This window comes from Ovis aries, chromosome 2 (genome assembly GCF_016772045.2).
Source record: "Ovis aries strain OAR_USU_Benz2616 breed Rambouillet chromosome 2, ARS-UI_Ramb_v3.0, whole genome shotgun sequence".
Classification (NCBI taxonomy): domain Eukaryota; kingdom Metazoa; phylum Chordata; class Mammalia; order Artiodactyla; family Bovidae; genus Ovis; species Ovis aries.
The window spans coordinates 246,317,714-246,325,717 of NC_056055.1; positions in this window are offsets into that span (position 1 = coordinate 246,317,714).

Consider the following 8,004-nt stretch of genomic DNA (forward strand, 5'->3'; position numbering starts at 1 on the left):
ATCATTCCAACAATTGGGGAACCACCCACTCCTCTGTCTTTTGACAGTGCCTTGGAACTGTCCTGGCGCCTCTGGGTGTGTCATTCAGCTTGAAGATTGAGGATCAAGGTTTAGATGAATTTGACTTGTCATCTTGGACCCACTTGATTTTAATCGGTTTATGTTATGCCCATGGGCTATGTAATTTTTTCAAAAGTTGTGCCTGCCCCCTTCCTTCTTGTTTCATGCTCTTTTCCTGCGCCCCATCCGGGCCCACAATGTTGCCTCTACAATCTTCTGGAGGGACAACCACAAAATACCTGGCCTTTGGGATAGAAATTCTGTACAATATCCAATCCCTCTAGATATTTAGGCCTTCATCTTCTATGTTTCCCACAACACGTGCAACAACAGCATCTCTCAGTGAACCCACTATGGCGGGTGACAGGCACACAGTGCCTGCTTGAAGTCTGTCTGTGGGTGGCATCCTTTCAAGGGCAACTGGGCTTCCAGGGATAATGTTTGCCACTTTGGGAGTTAGCCCTGCAGGCTGTTTGGGCCCAAACCCTTGCCACCCTTCTAAAGTTACAAACATACCCCTCGATCAAATCTCCACTCCACTTTTATGGAACATCTGGTCTGTTGCCTCTTATCAGTTTGTTCTTAAGCTACTTATTAACTCCTGCAACCAGGAGCCTGCCCCCATGTAGGCAACATCTCTCCATCAACCCTGCGATTTCTTTGGAAGGAATGATGCTAAAGCTGAAGCTCCAGTACTTTGGACACCTCATGCGAAGAGTTGACTCATTGGGAAAGACTTTGACGCTGGGAGGGATTGGGGGCAGGAGAAGAAGGGGACAACCGAGGATGAGATGGCTGGATGGCATCACGGACTCGATGGACATGAGTCTGAGTGAACTTCGGGAGTTGGTGATGGACAGGGAGGCCTGGCGTGCTGCGATTCATGGGGTCACAAAGAGTCGGACGTGACTGAGCGACTGAACTGAACTGAACTGATTATTATTTTTATTAAAATACTCCTACATGCTAGTAAAGTAATACTCAAAATTCTCCAAGCCAGGCTTCAGCAATACGTGAACCATGAACTTCCTGATGTTCAAGCTAGTTTTAGAAAAGGCAGAGGAACCAGAGATCAAACTGCCAACATTTGCTGGATCATGGAAAAAGCAAGAGAGTGCCAGAAAAACATCTATTTCTGTGGGGCCCTAAATGGGAAACCTTAAAAAAGATGGGTTAGCTTTGCGGTTGGAAACTAAGATGGCACCTGGCGGAAGAGAGAGGGGTGTGGCCTATGTTAAAGTTTTTGATTGGCTCTCTTGATTTCCGTGCACGTGGACAGCGCATGAGCACCATAGACTCCTGTTATAATGAAGGCACATGACGATTTGACCTTTAAGGTGATTGGTGCAACTATGGCATATTATGATTTGACCTTTAACATGATTGGTGCAACTATGGAAAGTCCCTCGAAACCCCCCCCTGCTTGCCTATATAAACCTAGAGTTTGTGGCAATAAAGCGGAACTGCTTAGAGGCACCCCTGTCGCGTCTGACTGTCTCTCACTCACCGCTCGCCGAGGGGCTGGGCTGGTGGACAGCAGGCTCACCTCTGCTCGGGACCCCTTGGCTTTGCTGAGGGAAGTTCCACTGCCTCTCTCTTTCTGCGGAGCACCCCCCGCATATTTCTGCTTTATTGTCTATGCCAAAGCCTTTGACTGTGTGGATCACAATAAACTGTGGAAAATTCTGAGAGAGCTGGGAATACCAGACCACCTGACCTGCCTCTTGAGAAATCTGTATGCAGGTCAGGAAGCAACAGTTAGAACTGGACATGGAACAACAGACTGGTTCCAAACAGGAAAAGGAGTATGTTAGGCTGTATATTGTCACCCTGCTTATTTAACTTCTATGCAGAGTACATCATGAGAAACGCTGGACTGGAAGAAATACAAGCTGGAATCAAGACTGCCGGGAGAAATATCAATAACCTCAGATATGCAGATGACACCACCCTTATGGCAGAAAGTGAAGAGGAACTAAAAAGCCTCTTGATGAAACTGAAAGAGGAGAGTGAAAAAGTTGGCTTAAAGCTCAACATTCAGAAAACGAAGATCATGGCATCTGGTCCCATCACTTCATGGGAAATAGATGGGGAAACAGTGGAAACAGTGTCAGACTATTTTTTTGGGCTCCAAAATCACTGCAGATGGTGACTGCAGCCATGAAATTAAAAGACGCTTACTCCTTGGAAGAAAGGTTATGACCAACCTAGATAGCATATTCAAAAGCAGAGACATTACTTTGCCGACTAAGGTCCATCTAGTCAAGGCTATGGTTTTTCCAGTGGTCATGTATGGATGTGAGAGTTGGACTGTGAAGAAGGCTGAGCACCGAAGAATTGATGCTTTTGAACTGTGGTGTTGGAGAAGACTCTTGAGAGTCCCTTGGACTGCAAGGAGATCCAACCAGTCCGTTCTGAAGGAGATCAGCCCTGGGATTTCTTTGGAAGGAATGATGCTAAAGCTGAAACTCCAGTACTTTGGCCACCTCATGCGAAGAGTTGACTCATTGGAAAAGACTTTGATGCTGGCAGGGATTGAGGGCAGGAGGAGAAGGGGATGACAGAGGATGAGATGGCTGGATGGCATCACGGACTCGATGGTCGTGAGTCTGAGTGAACTCTGGGAGATGGTGATGGACAGGGAGGCCTGGCGTGCTGCCATTCATGGGGTCGCAAAGAGTCGGACACGACTGAGCAACTGAACTGAACTGAACTGAATGCCCCTAACAGGACCAGATAACCCGCTCCTTTGTCATTACTTCTGTTATTACCTAAAGTGGGTCTATGACAATTAGATGTTTACCATTGGAAACACCCTAAACTGCTCTTATGGAGGACTAGGGGAGGGAATAGCTCCTTCAGGCCCTCTGTCACCGCCCCTGGCCTCGGGCATGATGTGGCTTCTCCTGGCTGTCCATGACCTCGGACGCGGGGTAGCTCCTCTCAGCCACCGCCCCTGACCTCGGACGCGGGGTGTCTCCTCCCGGCTGCCACTGACCTCAGACACGGGATAACTCCTCCCAGCCCCTGCCCCTGGCCTCCGATGCAGGGTAGCTCCTCTTGGCCGTGCTTCGCAGCCGCCTGCGCTTAGTGAGCCGGCTCGCAGCCGCCTGCACCCTGCGCCTAGTACTTCATGAGAAACGCTGGACTGGAAGAAATACAAGCTGGAATCAAGATTGCTGGGAGAAATATCAATAATTTCAGATATGCAGATGACACCATCCTTATGGCAGAAAGTGAAGAGGAACTAAAAAGCCTCTTGATGAAACTGAAAGAGGAGAGTGAAAAAGTTGGCTTAAAGCTCAACATTCAGAAAACGAAGATCATGGCATCTGGTCCCATCACTTCATGGGAAATAGATGGGGAAACAGTAGAAACAGTGTCAGACTTTATTTTGGGGGGCTCCAAAATCACTGCAGATGGTGACTGCAGCCATGAAATTAAAAGAGGCTTACTCCTTGGAAGAAAAGCTATGACCAACCTAGATAGTATATTTATAAGCAGAGACATTACTTTGCTGACTAAGGTCTGTCTAGTCAAGGCTATGGTTTTTCCAGTGGTCATGTATGGATGTGAGAGCTGGACTGTGAAGAAGGTTGAGTGCCGAAGAATTGATGCTTTTGAACTGTGGTGTTTGAGAAGACTCTTGAGGGTCCCTTGGACTACAAGGAGATCCAACCAGTCCATTCTGAAGATCAACCCTGGGATTTCTTTGGAAGGAATGATACTAAAGCTGAAACTCCAGTACTTTGGATGCCTCATGCGAAGAGTTGACTCATTGAAAATGACTGATGCTGGGAAGGATTGGGGGCAGGAGGAGAAGGGGACAACACAGGATGAGATGGCTGGATGGCATCACGGACTCGATGGACATGAATCTGGGTGGACTCCGGGAGATGGTGATGGACAGGGAGCCCTGGCGTGCTGCGATTCATGGGGTCGCAAAGAGTCAGACACGACTGAGCGACTGAACTAAACTGAACTGAGGGGAGGGAATCAGTGACTTACATTCCCTCAGAGCAATAAGAGGATAAGGCTTACGGCTATTTCCCCAGGTTCCCAGCCTCAGGGCACAGACTTGGATTGCTCTACATCAAGATATCTTTTCCCATCCACAGTGGACAAACCAGCAATGAATTAAGATTACAACCCTTTAATCCTACCCAGCACTAGTCCCACTGGAGACCTTGGGGATGACCAACTCTAGCCTGGGGATCCCAGGACGTTGACCTGCCTCAACCCGCCTAGGGATCTGGTCCTTGCAAGGTTGTCACGCCTCAAACTGCTTGGGGATCTGCCAGTCCAGGGGTCTCAGGAGGTCGACATGCCTCAACCTGCCCAGGGATTCGATCTCCAAGAGACTGTCGTGCCTCAGCCTGCCTGGGGATCTGCACCCTGACCCGGGGATGCCTGGCTCTCAGGTTGCAACAGTACTGGGTAGGATAACCTTCAGAAAGACTCACCCCTAAAGAAGTCCTCCCATGGAAATAGAAGGAAATGTATTACTTGTGGGACTGTGCCTGGTCTCAGCAATAACTCAGGAGTCCAACGAGAACCCCATTGCTTTTCTGGAAATGCTAAAAGAGGCCCTCCGAAAGTTTACCAGTCTAGACTTGGACTCTAACAAGGGACCGGTGATTTTAAAGGACAAATTCCTGCCCCAATGTGCACCAGACATCAAGATAAAGTTACAATAGCTTCAGCAGCAGGATCCTGCTGCCTCTTTAGATGAGATGGTCCAGACAGCCACCAATACCTTTTATAACAGAGAACAGAAGAGAGAGGCCAAGGCCCAGGAAGGGGAGAGAAGGAAAGAGACAAGTCATGCCCAGATGCTGGCCACTCTCCAGGGAAGCCCTATGGCAAACCACGAGTCCCTGAAAAACAAGGCAGGAGGCAAATGCCTAATCTGTAGTCAGCGGGACATTGGGCCAAAGAGTGTCCAAACTGTGGCAAGTTTCCTGAAACCACTTGCTACAAATGCCATCAGTTGGGACACTGGGCGGCACTTTGCCTTTGGGACCCAAGAGCCTCAAGTTACAAGCTCCAAGCCTTCCCTCACAATGGCTCGATAAGACTGAAGTGGCCCACTCCAGCCAGCCCACCTGTCACAGATAACCATCATGGGGCTGGAGCCAAGGGTGCAACTGGATGTGGCAGGTAGGTCCAAGAATTTTTTGGTTGACACAGGGGCTACCCACTCTGTCCTGACCTCCTACTCCAGAGCCTTCTCCTAAATCTGTACCATTTTGGGTGCAACAGAATGTACCCGCCTTGAGGTTGCCAGATCCAGAAAAAGCACTCCAATTATATGTCCATGAAAAGGAAGTAATAGTCTTGGGAGTGTTAACTCAAAAGTTGGGACCTGAGCCCCAGCTTGTAGCTTACTTATCCAAGAGGCTTGCTCCACCTACCCAAGGCTGGCCTCCCTGCCTTCAAAATTTTGCAGCTATTGAAGTCCTGACAGAAGATGCTTTAAAACTCTCTTTTGGGGACAAACAATTTTTACCAAACACCAAGTGAAACAACTCCTGAATGGGAGAGGCCATTTATGGATGTCTGATCAAAGGATCCTCAGATATCAAGTAGATGGAAAATCCAGGCCTGACTATATCCCCTTGTGAGGTTCTTAACCCTGCTACTCTCCTGCCTACCCCCAGGGACTCTCTCCCCTTTCACTCTTGCCTAGAAACTTTGGGCCTTTGGACAAAACCTAGATAGGGATTATCAGAAGATCCTCTGACCAATCCTGTGGAAATCTGGTACACTGATGGAAGCAGCTTTGTCTTGGATGGAAAAAGAAGAGCTGGATATGCAGTAGTCTCCAATTTTGAGACCATAAAGGCTAAACCTTCGCCACCAGACCCTTCAGCCCAATTAGCTGAGCACATAGCCTTGACTTAAGCTTTAGAGCTGGGAAAAGGAAGAAGAGCAGCCATTTAGACTGACTCCAAGTATGCCTTTCTGGTGCTATTTGGAAAGAGGCCACTTGACCACCCGGGGGTTTCCAACCAAATATAGTGATCAAATCCTTAGGCTCTTGGAGGCAGTTCATCTGCCTGCTGAGGTTTCAGTCTCCCACTGTAAAGGACACCAGAAAGGGAGCATGGAAGTGGCACGAGGGAACCAAGCAATCGATCAGGCAGCTAAGAGAGCAACATTATAGAACAATGATCTCATAGGGATTGCTATCTTAGTTCCACAGACTAATTTGCCAGAAACTCCTTCATATACTGAAGGTGAGAGTTAAAGTTAAGAGTGAGGGCTTTCAAGATCATATGGGGTGGTTCTGAAAGGAGGGACTCCTTTTTCTGCCTGGGAACCGCCAATGGAAGTTGATTAACTCCTCACATGCCACTACTCATTTAGGGGAGAAGGCCCTCCAAAGGTTACTAGAAATGTCCTTCAGAGAAATGGGCCTCCAAATGACTATAAGGCAAGTGGTCTCAACTTGTCCCACTTGCCAATTAAACAACCCCCAAGGAGCTCGAAGACCCCAGCTGGCCCAGCCCGTCCAACGACGTGGGACCTATCCAGGAGAGGACGGGCAGATAGACTTCACCCAGATGCCAGCTTCTCAAGGGTATAAATACCTATTAGTCATGATAGATACATTCACAGGATGGATTGAAGGCTTTCCCAGCCAGACTGAAAAGGCTGAGGAGGTGGTTTAAAAAAAAAAAAAAAAACTGTTTCATGAAATCATTCCAAGATTTGGTCTGCCCGGGTCATTACAAAGTGACAATGAGACATCATTTACTTTTAAGGTCACCCAAGGGGTCTCTACAGCATTGGGCATTACTTATTATCTCCATTGTGCCTGGAGGCCTCAATCTTCAGGAAAAGTAGAAAAAGCCAACCAATTCTTAAAATCAGCGATAAAAAAGATAACCCAGGAGACCTCCCTGGGATGGAAGGAGGCTTTACCAATAGCTCTCCTTCACATCCATATTGCCCTTAAGGAACAGGTTGGTCTTAGCCCTTATGAGATACTATATGGGAGAGGTCATTTATGTCAATGACCTCTTCCTAGATCCAGAAGCACAGACCCTCTGGTCTTATACCATGCCATTGGGCAATTCCAACAAGATACACGCTTGTGGGGTATGAACCAGGACCCAAAAGATTCTAAGGAGTCACCACTATATGGTCCAGGGACTCAAGTCCTAATTAAAGTCTGGAAAGATGGGTCCCCAAAGTCTCAACTCCAGCCCACATGGAAGGGCCCCTACCCTGCAATACTTTCTGCCCCCACAGCAGTCAAGGTGCCAGGACAGGACTCCTCAATACACCTGTGAGCCCTGGGAGAGCTCAGACACCTATTCAGGACTACCAATGAGTGCCATTCTAATGAACACCCCCAAAATCAATACACCTGTGAGCCCTGGGAGATCTCAGATACCTATTCAGGACTACCAATGAGTGCCATTCTAATGAACACCCCCAAAATCAATACACCTGTGAGCCCTGGGAGAGCTCAGATACCTATTCAGGACTACCAATAAGTGCCAGTCTAATGAACACCCCCGAAATCAATACACCTGTGAGCCCCTGGGAGATCTCAGATACCTATTCAGGACTACCAATGAGTGCCATTCTAATGAGCACCCCCAAAATCTGGTTTCTGCGGATAAGATTTCACAGGATAGCTCTAAAGAGCCAAGATAGCTTGGCAGGGGTTGAACTCCAAAATAGGCAGGAGATAGATCTCCTGATCCCTGAACAAAGAGGGACTTGAGCCATCTTGAATGAGACTTGTTGTTTCTGGGCAAATACCTCCAGCCAAGTTAAAAAAACCTCTCACAGTCCTCAAGAAAAACATTCAGATCCTACAGTACCTCAAAGAACAAGCTGGAGAGTTCTCAGGGTGGCCGCAATCTCTCTTTGGGGGATCCATCTCCTGGCAAAGGGAAATTTGGAGTTGGCTAATGCCCCTACAAATCC